At 35.5% G+C, this 21,949-nt stretch overlaps 1 long non-coding RNA gene across 8 annotated transcripts in view; it reads left to right on the plus strand.

Moving 5' to 3' along the window:
* The window catches only part of LOC139592345 (uncharacterized), a 98,187-nt gene extending 77,058 nt beyond the window's left edge, over window positions 1-21,129 (plus strand). For 7 of the 8 annotated variants that reach the window (XR_011679976.1, XR_011679973.1, XR_011679974.1 and 4 more), the window contains one exon: window positions 513-21,129. This is a non-coding gene — a long non-coding RNA (uncharacterized lncRNA). The remainder of the gene's footprint in view (window positions 1-512) is intronic. The other variant, XR_011679972.1, reaches the window with a different exon arrangement.
* The last annotated feature ends 820 nt before the right edge of the window (window positions 21,130-21,949 follow it).

The following is a 21,949-nucleotide window of genomic DNA, read 5'->3' on the forward strand; positions in this document are numbered from 1 at the left end:
AATTCCAAATAAACTTCCTAAAACAATGTTTTCTATCCATGCTCAGGCTTTTTGGATAAGGAGTAAGGGAACCAAAGTGCAGGAAAGGCTTTGCTTCTCTGAGACTCTAGGTTTCCCTAATTTGCTCCCAAATAGATTAATTCACCCAGATGAAGCAATAACAACAGGAGTTTTGCCATTGTTCAGTGAAATCAAAGTTGCTCACCAAACCACTGCCCACAAATCAATGGCTCAGCGTCAGCAGCAGAAAAAACCCAGCCTTTTCTTCACATACAACATGCCTGCATCTTTTCTTTCTACTGCTTTGGAAAATAAGTGAAGTATGCACACCTGAGCACCCAGCTGTTACTGTTGGCAAGCCTCCCCTTGCACAAGTTGTAGAGGTGCAGGGTTACAAATTAACACCATCATAGTGGGAAAGTGATTCCTGTGTTCTTTTTTGATTATTATTCCAAGTTTCTTCTAGTGTAGCAAAGCATATAACTATGTTTTTGTTCTATTCTGGATGGCAGGACTGACCTTCAACCAAATATTTAAGGAACTGTGCAGAGCCTGATGTGCTCCACACTGCATGATTTGATGGGAAGGAAGCCTACCTCCACAGGAGGGCATCGTGAAAGTAAGATAAAGCAGCACTCTGAAAGGAACAGCAGCAGGACATATCTCAAAATATTATCAAAGGAAAAGTGTTTTCTTAAAGGGCAGCAGTCTCTTGCAGAGGTAATACATTTGCATTGCAACATTTTAGAAGGTATGTGATTTTCAGTGTGGTATCATGGCATTCAGACAAAATGCCACACAAAAAAATGAGGGTTTTATAACCTATTGTATGTCTTTAAAACCTGCTTGAAAGTGTATCTGCCACTATGAAAAACTTCAGCAGTTTAAAGTTCTGCAGCTTTCTCACCCAAACAAAAAATATTTCTTTCCCCTTTAAAGAAAGGGACACAGATAAGTATTAGAAGTATTGTCTGGAACTTTAACTATAGATGTTGTATAGAGCAGATATGGTGACAACACATTTTAAAAAATATTTCTTTCCAGTCCCATTTATTTTCTTCAGAATGTATTTCTGAAGGGGCCATCAAGGCTCTCACATATACATGTCAGGAACATTATTTTTAAAGAAAGGATTCATAAAACTTACTTTAAATTTTGATAGTTACACACATACTGTCATATAATATTTTAGTGTGTATTTATGAAATGTTTCAATGTTCTATGATTATCATACTTGAATGTATACCATCAAGACTGAAGGCAAAGGAATGTCAGAAGAGATAGATACATTATGAGGAATAAAAATTACATAAAACTAGCCTTCTAAGTAACAGTCAGGCATGGCTCTGGCAAATGTCAAAACATATTATGATTATCATGTTCAAATTCATATCTGAATTATGCTATTGAGTAACTGTGCCATGAACTCTGTACCTTGCCTGAATTATATAATCTTTCCCTCATATTTAGCCAAAATTGTTTGCATTACTCTGGGCTTTAATTGTAACATGATAAAAGGAAAATAAGCATCAAAATTTAAATGAAGTGCATAGTAGGTGTCCTGTTTTAAAAAAAAAACCTAATTCTCTCTCCCCCATGAAATAAAAACCCACCTCCCACATAATAAAAAATATAGCCATGACTAGATTTATTAAAAATATTAACCAAATTATTCCAGTTGTCAACAAACACATTCTGACTTCAAAATCCAAATGCAAATATATGACATGAGCTCTTAACTGCCCTGGTTTATCTGAGCATGATTTGATTGCCTAAGCATCCTCTTCTGCCTAAGTGCTGCAGCAAGTCTAGAAATGAAGCAAATGCTGTTGGTCCTACTTGTTATAGCAACAGTCCTTCACTGCTGAATCCCATCTCTGACAGGGACCACTCACAGGTGCATGGGGAAAACATACTGAACATATATCTAGAGCAGAGGCATGATCCTTCAGTATTTCTTCAAAAGTCAATAATTTATATTTTATTATGAGTTTTTTCTCCCATATCATATACACTAGCTTTTGATGGATGTTTTTTTGTTACTTCTTATGTGCTCCACACTTCTTATACTTATGTGCTTCTTATGTGCTTATGTCTTAACTTATGTTACTTCTTATGTGCTCCATACTTCTTATTATGCCATTTTGGTTGCTGCTAAATTCCAGGGCACAGTTATCTGATTTACATTTGCTATTTTCTTTCACTTGCTTTAAATCTGTTGCTTGATAGTTTAAGGGCATCGTACAGTTCAGGTATTTCAGCATCAAAAAGTGAATAGATTTTTTTTTCCACTTAATTGAGAGCCCTCATAGTGCTCTCTATCAGATTCTCTCCAAGTCATCCCTTTTCCAAAGTGGATAATATATAGCTGCCTATATATTTTTATATAGAAACTATGCATTGGTTTGCCTCATCACCCTTTGTTTGATGTCTAGGGGTTTTTTTAAATTTTTTTAAAAAATACTAATTAAAGTGTGTGTAACAGAATGGATCAATTTTCTTTGTGCATTGTTGCAGAATAACCTAAATTTCTCTAGGAAGCTGAAATTCCAGCAGTGATCTTCCTTACCTCTGGCACTAAAGCTGATTGAAAGTACAAGTAATCTACTTAACATGCTGGCAATTTCCCATTGAAATATTGAGCAAATATCACATGATCAGTGTGATTTATTACTATTCAATTTATTGATCTCTTATTGAGAATGATTTATTAGCAAGTCTGACAGAAACAATTCCTCAGACTCCTCTCCTGTAAAGAGTGATCTGGGTACGAGCTTCCCTTAGCTTCTCTGTATTGAAATGCTCAATTTTCTTCCCATAGCATTTCTTTCTGTACCTACAGATCCATTCACCCTAAAATCAGAGGTATTTGTCACAGGATTGCAAGGCCATACAGCTGTTGGGAAGGTTCTGTGCTTATGATAAGTCTGTAAAATTATTCATAGCCTTGGACTATTTACTAAAACATTCCTCAATTTTTTTTTTCATCTTGCATTGTTAATGGTTTCATATTAATCTTATGAAGGATAATTATTCTCCTGGTCTGATTTATTTGTAATTTTCCTATCTCTGATTTATTTTTGCTGTAATATTCTCCTCTTTCCTTATAAATGGCCCCTTTTTTCAGGGACAGGGCCTTTTGCTGTAATGTTATTTCTATTCTGATTGGCTAGTGTGGGGCCTTTATCTATTTTCTGTGATCTATTTTACCCTGTCAGCTGCTCTATTTTATATCCTTTTTTTTTCAAGCTTCACATTTTTATATACCACTGCTAATTGAAGACAAGCAACTATGAATAGTAGATAGTTTCTCATATTTCTATAAGAATATACCAATGTCACCCTTTGATAACAGTATTTTGAACCAAATCCTGCCCTTGACCCAGAACTAAATCAGGGTGTTTTTTCTCTCTTTTTGCAAGTTCTGAAAGTAGTTGCTCTAAGTAGCAGTCATATATGACATCAAAAACATGTACTTCAAATTATATACCATCTGACATTTATCCACTTTGGATTATGTTTTCATTTATTGTTTTATTGACCATTTGGAACAAGATATACATTAAGGAGTCTAACTGAGGCTTTCTTCTGAACTAAAAATAGATCAATCAAACTTCTGATCCTGTTTACTTTTATGCAGTGAACATAGCTACTACTGAAACGCATCCCAGAATTACTTTGGGAACCTTAATTTCAAAAGGGATATGGGAAATCTCATCCTCAGATAGGGAATAAAACTAATATGGTTTTTAAACAGGAAGGGAAGAAATTTCTTCCATAAGCTGAAGAATCTGATATCAAAACAATGCTTTCAGGCCCATGGTGTTATTCTTGGGGTGTCCTGTACAAGACCAAGAGTGGGACTCAACGATCCTGATGGGTCCCCTCCAACTCAGAATATTCTGTGATTCTAAGAGAATTTTAAAGCAAATTTCACCAAAGAGCAGACATAGGGATAGCCCCCAGAGGAACTGTAGAGTTCTGTAAGAGTGAAATAAAGTTGCCTACAGAGAATAATTGTGAATATTGTAAAACTTACTAGGTTAGACAAGACTCTAAAGGTCCCCTTTCCCCCCAAACTGCAGGATAGAAAATTGTTTTTATGGAGAGAAATATTAGCTAGAAATTGTGCTTTAATTTAGACTTTTGCCATGTGGTGTATTCTGTAATTTCACGTGACAAGATTTCAAGATAAATAGAAGAAATAACTATCTTCCCACACTACTAAGGTAGGTCTCTGTTGTGCTGAGTCTGTGTATTTGCTGCAAGTTAGATTTGTAGTCTAATACATAGAAAATACTCTTTCAAGAGAAAGTAGAAATAAATACTACTATCTATTTTCATAGAAATCTTTAGTATAAGATTTCTATGTATTTCTATTCTACTAGTATATATTACTAGTATAACACTAGTAATACTCTAGTATTTCTTCTCTGAAATGTCAACCATACCCATGGTACTCCACAAAAAATGCCATTAAAAATGAAATGCTAAACTAAAGTACTCACTCTGAATTGCCTATCCATGTAATCTGTAAATTACTTTCGATAATCCCTAAAAGGAAACAGACTGTGCCATGTTAAAGGTTTTTGCTGTATCTCAAGTAGTGCAGCTCTGCAGTTGTATTTATTCACTCTGGGAAAATTTCCTAATGCTTCACTTGAAGAAAGGTCTTCAGCATCTTATCCTTGTAGTCCAGATCTCCAAGACTGCAAGGATAAGATGTTCCTGTAGCTGTTCAGATAAAATAGCCTCCTTCTTTGACAGACAGTCCTAGAATGAATAGTTGAAGTTTGGGGAATAACGTGGTACCATTGAACAGGGAAGAAATGGAAAGTGTATCGTGTCATTCTGATTTACTACATAGCATAATTGAACATTTTATATGAAAAAACTCTGCAAAGTGAAGTGGGTACTTTGGGGCCTTTCTTTTGATGATGCACTTGTAGCTCAGAAGTCACTTGATGCCATGCTCAGGGCAGTGTCATATATAACATACATCTGCCACAATCCTGCCCCTCCAAAGAATGCAACCAGGATGCTCCATCAGAAAAGGGGTCCCTTGTAAAGCTGGTGTCAGACCTTACAGCTGCTCTGCACACTGGTCAGCCTTAGACTTTGATGGCTGCTCAAATGTTTACAGTGAATTACAAAAAAATTTACAGGATCATTATGAGAGAGAAAAAGAACAAGCTTTTTCTTCAGAAATCCTAGCAATCATAATATAGAAAGACAAGTTTGGGTGCTTTATGATCCATACCAGAGGAAGATTTCAGCATTCAGTATTTTAGTACAGCTGCATAACAAGAAACAGTCAAAATAATAAAACTATGCAGCTAAGATACAAATATGCTCATAAAGCACAGAGCTTGGATGCTCACTGGGCTTTGTAGCCCCATAATTCTCTTTTGTGTCATATCAGAAGCCTCAGGCACTCTTGTCCTATGATGGCATCTTGTTAGCAAGCAGCAGACCCCATCAGAAACAAAGGCTTAGGGCAGCTCTGCCTAACTGCCCATGAACTCCAGTTTCATTACAGCTCTGCCTAACAAGAGACTCAGTTACTAATTTGATTTGTAGAAGAGAAAACCCTGGCAAATTAAAAGCAGCAAACATTCCCAAGTGATTTGCTGCAAAGTAGAATAAATGAGTAACTGCTTTAAAAAAATCATATTCCATTAATTTCACATAACAGCAAAAGTAGTTGGGTTTTTTCCTTGTTTATGGGTAAGATTGTATAGTTTGAAAACATCCATTATTGGAAGTATCGGTGATAAAGGTGGTTCACAGAAAATACTTTATGGAAGTCCTTGATGCCATTCAAAAGTTTCCATTTAAACAGTAGTATCAATGTCAGGGTACAAACAAGTCATCATTGTCTTACTCAAAATTGCTTCAGAGTTCATGAGAAATGTATTTGGAAAACAGTAGGAAGATTTTCATGCTTAATATCCTTACCACACAATTACAAGGTATGAGAAATATTTCTCCCATAGATATCTCACAGTCTAGAGAAATAATTGCTCTAACAACCAGATTCAAGATCGAGCAACCAGGGCATACTTAAAGTATATTTTGCCATTGTTTTCCCCATAAGAGTTTTACAAGACATTGCAACAAGGGTTAAGTGCAATAGAAGAAATTGAACAGATGAAAACTGGAACAGATAGGCCTATTCTAGGTTTTGACATCTAGAAGGATTTGAGAATCCAAGATGCCTTGACCTATTTTGCAGGGTCAGAGCTAAGGCAAAGATTCTCAACAATTCTTGAAATAGCAACATTCTCTTCAAATATAAAAATATAGAAAAAGGAGGGCTTCCAGTTATAATGCTAGACAGAATGAAATATTTCTCTTAAAAACAGCACTCTCTGCTCCAACTCATCATTCATTCCCCACCATCTTAATGTTTTTCTCTGCCATTTCCATCACTCTCCTGTAAGCAAAATAAAACAGATGTGCCAATTTTCACATAGAAATCTCTGCATTTGGCGGTCAGCATCATTCACTGTTTTATTTCCCTTTCTTTTCAAAAACGTATTTCCTGTTACAGCTAAGCCAAAGCTTAAGTTGTAAAACTTAATCCCCTTCTGGTTTAAAAAACAGTTTATTAATCTTTACTCACTTTAGCAGTGTCACTACAGTGTAATGCTTAATTTACATTAATAATTCCAATTAATTCATTTGGTTCCTATTCCTGGCCTGAAAACCAAACACACACTTTTAATCACATCTGATGAGCCCACTTGGTATTCTGTCTTGCAACAGGAACCAGATGAACTAATTTGGATTATTTACAAAAGTTAAACACATAGGTGTTTTCTAGACAAATAACCAATTGTCCTTAACTATTTCTCACAGTCAGTAGAAATAACTCAAGTGAATTTTGATTAATATATAATTTCTAACCATTGTGTAAGCAAAACACAAGTTCCCTCCTCAGAGACTGTTTTGGATCCTAGTACTTGTAAGGTGGTAAGAATTACTTTAGGGCCAAGCAGCTGTGGAACAGCAGCATTGTTCAGAGATGCATATTTTTATTTATTATGGTCATTGCAACACAAGAATAGAACAGTGAGAGTTGATGGTATCCACTTTTTTAATATAATCTTCTTGATAATCATTACCCACCAGAGAGAGCTGTTCTAGAAATAATTGAAAAATAGTTTAATTGTGTATTTTGGCTTCAAGATATAATTCTTCCTCACCTTCACCCCAGTGGAATAGGGATGTTTTAGAAGTATGTGTACTGAAGTGAAAGATCAATCTTAATAGATGAAGTGTGCCTTTTTATAACCATGTGTCATGCTTTTAGCCTTTTTATAAACAACTTTCAATCCTAGGGTTCATGAGAAAAGCTAATGTGCAGGGCTCTGTGCCAGTCTAAGGGCACAGTTATTAAGATATGATATTAATGGAAATGACCCCTGTCAGTAAGACAGACTAGGCTTGCTTTTGAAGCCTTTCTGGTCTTTGCCAGTTTTATATTTCAGTTGTTCCCCTAGGCCCATCTGTGCACTGGCACATAAAGTTACAGAATTAAAGGAATGTAAATTCCACCACTAAAGTATTCCTATAAGTAAAATAAGTTAAAAAGTTCAAACTTGAGCTAAATTTGTTGAGCCAATGACTTTTGAATACTAAAGGCTTTCTTTTCTAAATGTGAGATTGGACTCTGCAAGAATCTTCAATATTGGACTAATTTGATCTCCTATTTTGCTGGTGTGGTATCTTCCTTTTACTTTACTTCCCAATGTTCTGGATAAATCCATCCAGTTTATGAATAAAGTTTATTATCTTTATTTGCAAGTAAAGTTTACTCTTAGGAATAACTCAATCAATCCTGAAATGTAAAGACATGAACCATCATATATTAAACTGTTTGCCTTTACACCAACTATATCCGAAATCCTCACATTTAAGAGCAAATTACAAAGCAACTTAGGTCAGGTCCACGATTTTTTAAATTGCAACTATTTATCTTGGTCACCCATTGGATTATTATTTCATATATGTGTAAATTACTAGATATTTTTTAAAAATTAGTTGCTGTGAGTGTTTGAAGTTGCTTGGTTTTCCATTGAAAGCAAATACAGACATGTTAAAGGTAATTTTAGAGTTTTTGCTTCACACTTGAGGTGGACTGCATAAATATAGGACAAACTGAAACAACCCTTACAAAATATTACTGTCTATATAAATTTTAAAGTTCCATGTATGTAAAACACAAGTGAAGTAATTGGGTGCATTTTACAGTATCTATTTTATCTGTCTCACAAAGAAATATAATTATCTCTCTCTAGGGTATTACAGGAAAAGACAAATGCCAAAATACTTTGAGAGAAATATCTTAACATCCTGGGACTAAATTTCTTGGCTTGAATGATAAACCTGTAGTATCTTATTTCCTAAAGTTGTATAAAGTAGTAATATATTCTAAATATTTAGATACTTCATTATCTACAGAAAATCTGTATTTTTTACAAGCAGCTGCTGACACTCATCAATTGCTCATCCACATTTTGCTTCAAAGCCAGTGAATGTATTTTTAACTAGTATCTTTTGTATCAAACTAATATCTTTTGTATCAAATTTTGTAGGCAGATTAAATGTAATTTATCAAGTTTGAGGCAGATTTGAGTCAACTTGCCAGCTGCATCTTTTTAAAAGCCTACAGGTACCTGAAGTGAGAGGCATTTAGAACTTACAATAAGCTTAAATCTAAACAATCAGCAGCATGCCTGAGGCTGTGGTGAAAAACTAGGGCAGATTCGCTGCCTTAGAAGGCAATAAAGGCAAGTTTGCTTCATGGTACAGCAGCTGGCAAGGGAGCGCATCCATTCAGCACCTGCTCTGGTTCAAGCTCCATTGAGCTTCTCCTGGGCAGCTCATCTGATAGCCCTGAAGGAGAGTTTAAATTTGAGTTAAGTTCAAAGAAAAATCAAATGTTTTGTGCCTTGAAGCACTAGACAGAAAGAAATTTTTTATATTGCATGAAGTAGTAACTAACACAGATCTGTATATGCTTTACATGACTTTAAAGGTTATTCTTCTGCTTAGCTGACAAAGGGAATGCCAGCTGACATCACAGCTTTTTTTCCCTCACCCTAGCAGAAGATGGAGGCACAAGATGGTGAAGTGTTCTTTCCTGGGAGCATCCTTAGTGGTCACCATTCTTATGAGTCCCAATCTTAGGTACTGTGGATTTTGGTCTTTAAAAGTAAATTTGTAATAGGGAAGAGTTATGATTGCTTTTACTGTTGTAATTTACACTTTAAGTTCTTTTCTGCCTTGAATCATCTTCTACATCATTGGTAAGGCATCCAGATTATGAAAGATCATCAAAGCATGTGCTTTGAAGTTCAAAATATATTGGTGCAGGTGACCTCCATCATAATGGCCTTAAATTGGGACTGGTTATCACAGCTTCACACCAGATTATCAGCAAAGTATATAATTTCTGCCTTAGGCTTTCTTAAAAAGAATTGTCCTTTAATTTAATTTTAGCATTATCAGCTCATTACATGGTATTCCAGAAAGAAATGTCATGTTTCAGACACAAGTTGTAATTTTTAAAAAATATTATTTGTGTCCTTTTTTCTATATTCAACAGCACAGATAAAACTGCATTACAATAACATGGGAGTTTTTTTTCCATTCCAACTGGTCAAACTAGAAAGGTTACTGAGGCCCTTACAGCAGAAAGATATTTCAGGAAAAGGAAATTTCCTTTTTCTATTAAGTTATTTTTCATAGAGGTAACTTTCTCTGAAGTGTTATTAGAGATGAAGAAAGAAGAATTGGAAAGAAATGAAATTCTGGTAAGCAGTTTCCAAGTTACTGTAGAGAAAGGGTTTTAGAAGCCTCACACAAATTTGGAGTTTCTCTCCAAAGGATATGTCTGCTCTTTCAGATTTGAGAAAAGTGAGATATGTCCGAAACCTTGAAATATGAAAAGAAGAAAAGTTATTTTCTCAGCACAGAGAAAAGCTATAGATGTTTCATAGAGATATAGAGGGGGAAAGGAATATTCTGAGACTGAGGCAATTTAGTCAATATATTCTCTAAGGGAAATTACAAAGTGATTAACAACATGAAGTAGACCCAGGGCATTCAGCCAGGGATTTATCTCCTCTAATAAGTTAGACATGAGAAGGGGTTATTGCAATGATATTATTTAAAGTTTCACTGAATGCACGTATTATTAGAACATTTGGCCTAACCATTAGAGTAACCAGTCCTTCTTTTTCACCAAGACACCCTGTATTGAATGAAAAAATATTCCTGAATAAACCAAGTCTTCAAGAAAAACAGCAGGTGGGGTCCACCTATCCTATTAATTAAAGCATGGCAATGCTTAATCCCACTCACTCTTAAAAACACATACATTTTCTCAATCGAGTGCCTGCAATTTTAGTTTCATGCAGTGTTTTCTCCCTGTGAAGATACCTAAGCACTACTTGAATTACCACTGATGGTGTTGGGGAGGGAGGGGGGCAGATGGGAAAAAACCAGCAGCTGCAAGGTCTCTCACTGCAAGGTACTAGTTTGCCATGTCCACTAGAAGATACACCTAATTACTCATCAATTTGATGTGGTAACATTTAAATCTTCTTACTAAGATGAGTTAAGCCCATCTTACCATGATTTTTTCACAATGCCTTTAAATTCCTTTATCAGATATCTATGTCCTGCGTATGTTAAGTTTCTATTGATTTATTTTCCATTTCCTTCTCTCTGTTTTCTTATACTGTTAATATTGTCCTCACATTGTGCTGAACCAGGACATGCTTTGGATGTCATTCCTACCTTTATATTGTTACCACATGATTCTTGCTGTCTAGCAGACATCTTTTTTGAAAGAGTTTCCAAATTTTTTTTGACATCTTTCTCTCTAAATATTTTTCTCTATCCCATTTGACTTATGATGTCCTTGTTCTGGAGGAAATCACTCATTTGGGAATCTCTGTATTAACACAATTCTTAGTGTCTGGGACTATATTCTTTTTCTTTGTAGAGAAATAGATGAGCAGCTGCATTATTGCAATTGGTCTGTAGTGTTTGAAACAATATCCAATTCTGCTACTATTAATCTTCAGTGAGCATAATGATGTCCAAATTAAAATAGAATTGCAGTAAAAACAATGTCTTTTGAGCTTGAATGTTACCTTTTTATTTAGCATTGCTATAATCCCCCTGTTTGGCATCCTATATGCTTTAATCAAACTGTATTTCCCAAAATCCAATTTTTCTTTATGCATGTTGGAGAACCAGTTAAGAATTACCTTATCCTGGTAATGTTTTCTTTTAAGTAACTCTTTCAAATTATTTTTATCATCTTTCTTAATTAACACATGTTTTTCAAAACTATATTTTCTGTGATTTGTATGCATTGAGGTATTACATTATAAGTGCTTGATTTAGGTACAGATTTTTCATGTAGAGAGTGATTCCCTCTTTTTTCTTTTTTTTTTTTTTTTAATGCCACATTCTTTATCTTGGTTAGCAGCATATTGCTGACTTTTTAGCATTCCAGTGGTCTGACTTTTTCTCACAGATTTCAGGCAAATCCTTTGCTCTTCTCATGAGTCATAACAATTCTTTTCCTTAGCAAAACAACTGGCGTTGGTTACACAGCAAGTTTTATATTCCTTGTCAGCTCAGCTGAACTTGTTTGCAATATGCTGAGTAGATGTTTGCATGAGAGTGGTCATTTCAGCACCCTTTTCTCCCTGTTGCTAATGCAACAGCCTCCTTGATGTCCAGCTAGTCTCTGAGACCACAAGTTCATTATAGTGATCAGTGGAAATGCAGCCTGATCTCACTGGCTAGCCTCCTCCCTTACAGGGATGTGGGACACTCTTTGGCAGAAACAGATCTTACACCTTGTACCAGCTATGCAAACAGCAGCATGTCTGTAGCACTCACAATAATAAATTGTGCTGCAATAAAAACTTTGCTAATATCCTGAAATCTTCTCCTATTGAAGTGGACTCTAGCAAAAGTATGTCATCAGAGGCAGCATACAACTTTTGAATTTCATGCAATTCAGTGTTGCATTTTTACTTTTGCTCCAGGCAATTAGCACAGTATCTTGTGCTATCCTGTGAGCCTTCACTCTCACCTGAGCTGTAGTAATGCCTCCAGCTTTTTATCTCCCATCTCTGAAATACTGCATAAATTCATACATCTCTTAACTTAAGAGCTTACCAATTAGAAGGGTATATTTTAGTTCAAACAGTACTTCTCAGGATTGATCTTACTTCAGAGCTTACTTAACCTCTAACACCAAGACAGATGGAAATTCACTCCCAACTCGCAATGTATGTTTCAGTACCTGGTGTTTAAATGAATGTTTTCAATGAATGGAGATGGACTGGGTATTATAGACCAACAGCTATGTATGAAAATGTACTGTTAGCACTCTGTATCGCCCTCTGAATAGGAAGTACCCCTTCCAAAATGAGTAGAGGATGTACATGCCTGTTGCACATGCAACCTAAAACTGGATATTCTCTCTAATTGCTGGTATACTGAGTGACTATCACACATACAAACAAAACTGGTTTTCATAGCTCATTTGCTTTTATAAGTATTTTTAAAGGTCACAGCCCTGAAAATTCTATCTCCAGAAAGTTGCAGAAGTGACACACAGTTACTACAGTTAAATGAGAAATAAATGTCATTGCTAGAGTGTTAATTACCAGTGAGGACACTGTCAGAGAAACATGGGAGGATACTGTTAATTCTTTAAATTAGACAGGCAAAACTTAGGCAATGCCAAAGGAATCTTCTACAGATGTGACTAGGAATGAAACCTGGGCTTCTCAGCTGAGTGTGTTCTTTGCTTGCTTTAAAACAAGTAACCCACTGTAATCAGACAAAAGTGAGTTCTTCTGGTAAGTTCCCAAAGTGAAGGTTCACAAAGCCATAAGGCTGTACTGTCCCGTGCAACAAGAAGCAGTCTCCTCTCTCAAAAGCTTTTAATTGGTTTAAGAGACTGTTCTCCTATGCCTGTGACAAATAGTCTGAACTGTCTATGACACTCAGTGATGGATCCAGATTAATGATTCACCATCTGAACTCTGTTTCAACAAGTTCATGAACAATGTAATAAACCGGTAGTGCATTTTCTTTTGGGCATCCCCAATGTGACAAGAAGAATTGCATTAGGAATCACCTATTCTCCTTCTAAGATAATCTCTCCTGAACTGGGGAGCATATACAAGCTCCCTGGCATGGGGAGCATATTCAAGCTTCCCTCATGACTTTAGTTTTGATGCTTTTTTATTTTTCATTAAAGAACTGCACATTGCTAGTACAAAAATAACGTAGAATTGTTTTAATTTTATGTCATTATTTTTGTTCATATTTTTTTAATGTATATTTGAACATTAAAGTTTATAATGCTTAAAAAGTAATAAAGAAAAAAACAACTTTCAGCTTTGGAAATGAGATGAATGCTTCACTAAAAATTGATGTATACAGTTCTTTGTATTTTAAAGTACATTTGTGAATAGGAAAAAAATACCCTTTGTTTTATGAAGCTAATTTTGGAATGATACTTTAGTAAATGAATGACTTGTGCACTTCATCTCAATTAAGATGCTTTATACTGAATGATGCTTTTCTTTGGCATACGAAAGTATTTATCTAAAATCAAACATGCTGATTGTCCCCAAGATACTTGATTATAATTTGAACTCTTTGTGAAATGGCTTTGTTTGTATGATTTCCTTTCTGAAATGGATTTTTTCCCCTTGCTGTGACATGATAGAATCTACACTCAGGGGCAATGAAACTTGACTGGCACACTACAAAAACAACTAGCTATTTCAGGTAATGAAACAGACTTCCTGACACACTTCAGCTGCAGTTTGGTTTAGGAAATCACTGTTCTGTAGGGTGTGCTGGAACTAAGTTACCCTGTAGGAAGCTGGATGCTCTCACACATTATTTTCCTGATTCTCTCAGCAGTAAGTGTAAAGCTCATGCTTTTGGCTCCACCATGGAGCTACCAATTGTAACTGCAACTGCACTGTTGACACTCATCATACCACTTGAATCCTAAACTTAAGTGTCTTTATATTACTATCTCTACCCTACCTTTGTGTAGTAAACCTTCAGGGTCACAAGATTTTAAAAGAACATGATATTTTATCTGGAAATACTAAGAGTAGAAAGGTTGCTATTCTATCAAAAGTCAAGTTTGTAAAATCAATGCATTTTTGAGACATTATTTAGAAATACAAACATAACAAAAAAAATATTTTACATGATCAGTGAAGAAGCTGTTTTAGTACATTCCTATTCATCAAACAACTCAACTTTCTAAAATTTTTTAAACCACATCATAACTTTCCTATGTTTATGAACTTTGCTAGTCATAAAAAATATTTTCTTACTGAACTATCTCAGGATGTATATCAAAACTGCAGAATTGCAGTCGGTTTTTGTGAAGCTTTTTGTGGTTGATTCCACCTTTAAAGCTGTTATACCATTCATTTCATATTTCATACTGTGTCATTTCCACACTAGCCTCAGCTATTAAATTCCATTGCTGTCTTCCACAATGGGGCTAACTCCTTCCTCCCATGCCTTTAAGAAAATACCTTTATAAAGAATCTTTAATGCAGTTTGAAATACAACAAAATGATTGCACATACTGACATGACACATCTCTTAGTTTTCCCTCAAATGAGGACATAAAACAGTTAACATTGTTAGGCTCACTGTATTTTAGACACAGGCAGCTGAAACAGGGGTTTTAAGACATGCTTTGTGTGTATGGGAAGGATTCATCAGTTGTTCCACCTGATACAGATTTGGGTGTGCAGCAACCAAGGAGTATTACTAACCAAGCCTGCCTGTGATAGATCATATTTCAAAACAGATTCTGCTCCAAAATATTGGCAACTCATACATAAGTCACTTTGTGAAGTTCAATTTTTCAGAATTTTAAGCATTTTGTAACTATGCCATATAAATAAAATAAAAGTGTGTATAGTCTAGCTCCACCTTACTTCAGGCACCCTCTTTTTAAAGTAGGCTTTCTGAGAGAGAATTTTCTGAAAGTTACTTGCAATTAATGTTTTGATGAACTTCAGGGAAGCTTCAGGCCATGCAAAATACCTGACATTCCAGCCATGAAAAACACAGTATATGAGATCTTGTTAGACTGGGAACTTTATGATGCAAATTCCCATCAAAAGTAGAATTTTCTTGTGTGAATTTATCATGATATACACTGAGGAACTTTGGCAGTTTTCAATTTATCAAGAGTGTCCTTCTACAGTGACACTGACTGAAATTTCTTGGGCTTTGGACACAGATTTCTTACGTCAGAAATAAGCAAACAAACATCTAAAAAGCTATTTTGTGTTCTGATTCTGGACCTTTGATCTGAACCAGCTAGAGATGAAATAGTAAGCTTGTGGGATTCAGTACATAGTGAGTGACTCAATAGGGAGAAGCAGCATTATTGCTTCCCTGAAAAGGCACTTTGACCCTTGGTTTCAATAGCAGTTTCTGTTGGACAGAAAAAATATTACTTTCTGTGTTATGCCTGCTTTCCTTTCTTTTCATTTAGCAGCTTATTTGTCAAAGGGACTACACAATCAGAACCTTCAATTGTAAGTATTTTCAAAAGGATCCAGTTTAGAAATATTAATTCTTAAAAGAATAATTAGAAAACTAGGCAAGAAAGTGCTCCTGGCTCTTGACTAGAAGGGCAATACAGAATTTGGAGAATTTCAGACAGATGTAGGAGTTCCTTTAATTCTTGATGAAAGTTCCTTTCCTCTGATTCTTGATGAAATTTTAGTCTACTAGCCAAAATTTCGTTCCAAATTTTCATTATTGTTTTCTGGGCATTTTATACATGATATTGTCCCAAAATATACTCAACTCAGTGTCACTTTTAGTATTCTAGTCCTTAAGGTATTCTGTATTTTCCTACATTCCTCAACTTCTTCTATTGGTGATGGCTCTCAAAATGTCATTTGCATATACCTCTTTTTGTGCCAAGATTTAACATAATATTCAGCAGCACTTTTACCAAAGACTGATGTTGGATCAGCCTCTACAAGAGCTGAATTTCACAAAGTGAAGGTAGATTTATGGAAAAAAAAAGTCTATCTAAATTATAATCTGAAACAGTACATACCCCCTAAAGATGCAAAGCTGTGTATTTCTCAGTTAACTTCACAGAATACAGTCAGAAGTTGAAGAATAGAGATGAAGGAAAAACAAAATACCAAATTATTCATGCCAATAATAAAAAGTGCACCTAAATAGAGGCCTGTATGCACATTGGTTCCTCTTTTCTTTCATAAAAACATTTCATACAGGATGTGGGTGAGTTTAGTAAACGATTGTCCAACACCAGACTGACCAATGACTGACATAGTATTGCATTATTAAGAACAAAAGCCAGGTAAGCTTGGGGTAAGCTATCCTTTCTTGGAATTTTTTCCCCATTGTCTTCTGCAGTGACAAAAAAACCCTATTATCAAACAGATAAGTGTAGTCTTTCTGAAACTTAGGTAGTATAGATGTGCCTTTTTAAATATATTTGTGCAATTATGCTTGTTAAACCTACCAAGAAAATCACTGATAGCAGGAAAAGCACTTTCTCTACATGCTGTCTGTGAGCATCTCCCCCAAAACATACCTCTCTGCTATGATTTTTGGGTACTTTCCAAAGTGTTCAAAAACTGTGCTTAGGTAACTTTTTAAGTGCCGATGCAACTGCATGGCCAAGAGCTATGTATTAAAATCTGTTGGAGCCCAGATACAGAAGAACCTTTCTTGTGAAAGCATGGGGTGTTGGTTACCAAACAGACTGGTGTGAAAAAGGTCCTTAGTTGCAGTGGCCTAGGTCAGCAATTACTTGGTAACAGCAACAAGCAGGTTCATTGACACACACAATGGCAGTTACATCTTCGCTCAAAACCAGACATAAGCAGTGCTCAGAAAACTCTTCAAACACTGAGGGATTTCCCCCCTGCCACCCTGTTTTCATCAATAAAATTTGTTCCTCTCTGCTAGATAGAAGAGTATGTGTCATTGTTATTCATGGAAACTGTCAGGCTTTTTAACTCTGCTGAGAAACAAGAAGAGTGAATGACAGATGGGGCCTGCTTTCTTGGCAAGAAAGTTCTCTGCTAGCAGAGTGCCATAGTATGAGCCCTGAAAGAGAGAAGAAATGATAATTTTACTTGTTCTTATACATAAACATCATCTGAAGAGAGGCCTTTCATTGTGAAGTAGCCTGATTTGTCATATTATCCCCTATGTATATAGGCTGATGCTGTCTTCAGTCTTAGCCTTAGATGCCAAATGGTCTTAAAAAGCTTGAAACATTTATATTAGGTGTAATTCCATAATGCAAGCTGCTTTAGTGGCTTCCCAAAAGCTGGAAAGTATTTAAGTCAAGTGTGAAACCTTGAGCAGATGAGCTTGAAGATTTTGTAAGAAACTTCAGAAGTCCTACGTATTGCTGAGGTGTTCAAACTGTAGTGACTCTTCATCTTTCTTAGTCTGATATCTTTTTCTATGCTTATTATATACTCTTTAGGTCAAAAACATGAATCAGGGCAATACATGCCAATATGACACATGTACATGTGCCAAGGTCCTCAATGCAAGGTCATTTAAAGCATGGGAAAGATGTAAGTGAAAACTCCTCAACTAAGCATGTGTGTGTGGGAACACAGGTAGGCAGGAGAAGCAGGATGATGGCTGAAAGGAGAAACTGAAAAAGAAAATTAATTTTGGGCTAAGTAAAAATGCTCATATACATTGAAATGGATGGAGTACTTAATGTTGAAACAGAATACTTTCTTTGAACTTTGTTTTAAAAAGTCTAAGGTTTTTAGTTGCTTCAAATTTTAAAAGTTCCTTTACAATGTTCATCTTTTAACTTTTTTTTCCCCCAGTTTGGTGAGGGTGGGGTTTCTGACGTTTTGGTTTTTAACCAATCCATTTGCTTCTACATCAACTCAAACTCAGATTTTTTTTTTTCCCCATTGAGTAGAGTCTATAATTACAGCAGAAAGCTTCTTCCTACTTTTTTTTTCTTTCTCCTCTACTGTATATGAAATTGTAGATGTATATAGTTGGAAAAAGTTCTAGAGATTTTGGGATTTACTACTTGACAGACTTCATTAATCACTTTATAAAGAGATCTTAACATTAGCTATTCTTAAATTTATCATTAACTTCAGGATGAATGTTTTTTGAAAATCCATTTGGCTGTATTCTTAGCTATTTTTTATCCTTGAACATTCAATGATCATCTCAATATTGTAATAAAGGACTAAAATTAGCTCCCCAAGGTATAGAGGGTCCTCAGTATCCTAGTTATAAAAAAATATTTCCTCTAAATAATGAGGCGGGAATTTTCTGAGTTACATTTATTAGGATTGGACAATATCACAGAAAAATGTTTCTCTTACAGAACGTTAGTTTTAAAAAAATATAAGTTTGCCAAGCCACACAAACTAAAACTACATTTTACCTTTAGCCTGATACACCTCCCATTTACTCCTGATTGCTGTAGCTAAAATGAAGGGGTTCTTCTTGTTACTTTTAGGAAAAACCTCAAGCTATATGAATGTGTTCAAGAGCTCTAACTCAAAAGTGATAGAACAATACAAAATGCTTGTTGATTTACATTGCAGCAGCAGAGGATGTTATTGGCTTTCCCCATGTACATTTCAGCATTGTCTAAGCCCTATCATCTCTCAAGTAAAGCTTCTGCAGCTCCAGCAGCTGGTGCTGCTTCTGATCTTTTGGAGTCAAAACTTCTCTTTGCTCTCAGTTTCTTGATAGTTATCAGCTAGTCTTTTATTCAGAGTATGAGGACAACACTCCCCCCACAAAAAATTACCCCCCCCCCCCCCCCCGTTAGTTTCTTTAAATTTAGGACCTCTTAGACACATGTAACCTTTTTTTACATCTGATAGTCAATAGTACTTTATTTTGTCACCTTTCTGCTAATATGAAACTCACCAAAGTTAAACATTTCAGTTAAAAATTTTCTATCAGCTTTTGATGAAACTCTGGTTAGTTCCACCTTTATTTCCTTCATAATATCCAGTGATGTCTGTATGTCTTCTGTTTGAGCCTTTAATATATTCTGAGTCCTACTATAGTGGAATATCCTATTAGCCTGAATGTAATCTGAGACTGAAAAGACAGCTTGTGATCTTTGAATTGCAATATCTGAAAAAGTCTTCCAGTTCTTATGAAGACTATTTTGAAATATGAATAACAACTTCCACAGGAAATACAAAATATATGGTTAGTAAGACTGTAGATCAACCTGACAGCAGCTATTGGTAATAAAGATACTAGTAAGCATTTTTTCTGAGTGGCATTCTAGTCCTTTATGTTCTACCTTGGCTTATCTCTGCTCTTCAGCATTTGCATGTAAAATGTCAAAGATGTTAATCATAAAAAAGCAGAAAAATCTTACTAATATCCCTCACAAAAATACTTTCTAATATACTTATCTTCAGCGTTGTTTCTTTTAGAATTAATTTTCTTACTTGAATATTGTAGAATCAATATTGCAAATAACATTCACATAGCTCATCAGAAATCACTGGATTTAGTGATTATAATTTTAAATAAAATGAAATTTTCTTTTTAATGATGGAGCAGTATGTAGTCATTAGAACACAGGTTATGTAATTGCTGGGTTGTACCCAAAATAAAAGACCATCATCTTGCTTTCTGTGGCATCTATTATGCCTTTCTGCAGTACACGATGGCATTCAATGAACTAATGTTATAAAAATGTGCTGCTTCTTATTTGCTTCATGTTTTCATATACATGCATACTAGAAATTTTCAGTGATGGAACTGGAGCTGTCAGCATTATGATCTTCATTTAAATTCTCTTTGACAATTTCTTCATCTACAAATGCAGAAGGTTATTTATACAGCATTCATTGTCCTAGGTTGCCACAGAAATTGGCAACCATTGGTAAACTAGGGAAGTACTACATGTCATTTTGAACTCTAAGCAGCAAACCAACATTTTAGTGTGCCCACTTCTCAAGCTGTTGAGTTCTGCCTTGAGCTCTGACACAACATGGAGAGAAAAAGATGCAGGCCATTACGGTGTTTGAGGTGACATGAAGTGTCTGTGCAAGCCACTAAAGGGATTTTTTCAGACCTCAAAGACATGCAATGTACCCTAAGGAATGGCTGGAACATGACAAGGGTTTGGGTATGCGATACTCAGCAGACTGGGAATGAGTGGGGATGACAGAGGTCTGAACAACCTGGTGTCATCTCACCCATTCATCCTTTTACATTTTTAACTGAAATAAACAATTCCCAGCGCAGGAGCCAGGCTTAGTCCAGCCCAGCATCCGCCCAAAACAAAACAGAAGGCAAATGAGCAGCTAAGAAATGTGGAGCTCCCTCTAGCCCATTCTGCTCCCCTGTTTATCAGCATAGATATCTCTCAAGTTTGCTGGCGATGCCTCTGGTGAAAAATCAGAACTTAAGGTGACATCTGCTACCTTTTGATATATTCTGCACATTTTACAAGTTTGGTGAGATGAGACTTTCAGTCTTGTTAAGGAAGCTTTGCAGAATGTACTGTTTTATTTCCAGTAATGAGGCGTTATTTTAGATCCAACCTGAATCGGGTTGTGTGATGTAAGCGTGAAGGCTCTGTGCATTATCAGACAAAGGAGACTCTTGCATGTGAAAACAGTAACGTTGATGTGAGATCCTACTAGATATTTGGAAAATGTATAGCAAGGTTTCTGAAATGGAACAGCAAGAAGACTGAAAAAGAGGGCTGATCTTCAGAAGAGCAAAATGCTTTTCCTAACTATCACCGAGCTGAGTTTTTTCTGTTCTTGCAAAGCTAATGCTTCTGTTTGTTGAAAAAGATGATCTAAAAGAAGATAACTTTTTTCATCCAAATTTCTGCAAATGCCATGTTCCTGTACCATATTTAGGCCCAAATTACTGGGGATTTGTGTGAAAGGAAGAATGAGCAACTATTTTTCCTGACATCAGTGTTTTATGATTACTGAGCTATTTAGAAATATTTGACATTGTACTGATTTTGTCTCTCAAAATAAACTTTTCTGATTACCCTTACATTTCAGTGATTTCTTTTGTGCAGTAGTGAATCTGCAGCTTGTGAGGTAACTGGCAAAAAGTCTGATCCATCAGCATTTTTGTTTGCTTTCTTGAGTTTATAGTGGCACAGCAACAATGAAGAAGCAATCAACCATCATCCAGCTAGTCAAACAGAACAAAGTTGTGAAAGTGCAAATAATTCATGGTGTTGTCATTACTTATTCAAGTTCTATGTGGCTTCTCTGGAGTTTTTCTTCTAAATTGTAATCAAACTGTATAATTCTGGAATGGGAGTGATGCTGTTTTCTAAATGCCAAAGGTTTGCGGGTGGGGGCGGAAACAAAACTTCCCCAATAATATTTTCATATGATTTAGGGTTTTTTATTTTTATAAAACCTTTCTTTAAGGTAATGGACCTTTAAGAGTACTATGGCTAGAAAATTTCCACTAGCTAACAAAAGAGGTCTTCAGATTTACAAATGTTTCAATTTTAATAAATGTTTTTAGTATACTTCTCAAGTAAATTTTCTGGATCTATGGAATACTGACAAACCTAGTAATGTAAAAAACAGAAGCCAAATTTCAAAAACCTTGATAAAATGCACTTATCTTGAGTTTGCTCTGGGAACTGAATTTCTTGATTTCCTATATGCATAGGTGGCCTCCTATCTTTCCTTTTCAGCTAAATTGCTCATTTAGTTTTGACAACAAGAGTTTGATTCCAAGAAAACCCCAACAAATGAGGTTTACAAGACATATTCCCACAGCAGCAGTACAAATATGTGATGATGATTTTGAAACTTGATGACAAAACCAGAGACAGAAGAGGACAAAATTA

Source organism: Agelaius tricolor, unplaced genomic scaffold, assembly GCF_023055355.1.
Source record: "Agelaius tricolor isolate 1412-34295 unplaced genomic scaffold, bAgeTri1.0.p SCAF_8, whole genome shotgun sequence".
NCBI lineage: Eukaryota > Metazoa > Chordata > Aves > Passeriformes > Icteridae > Agelaius > Agelaius tricolor.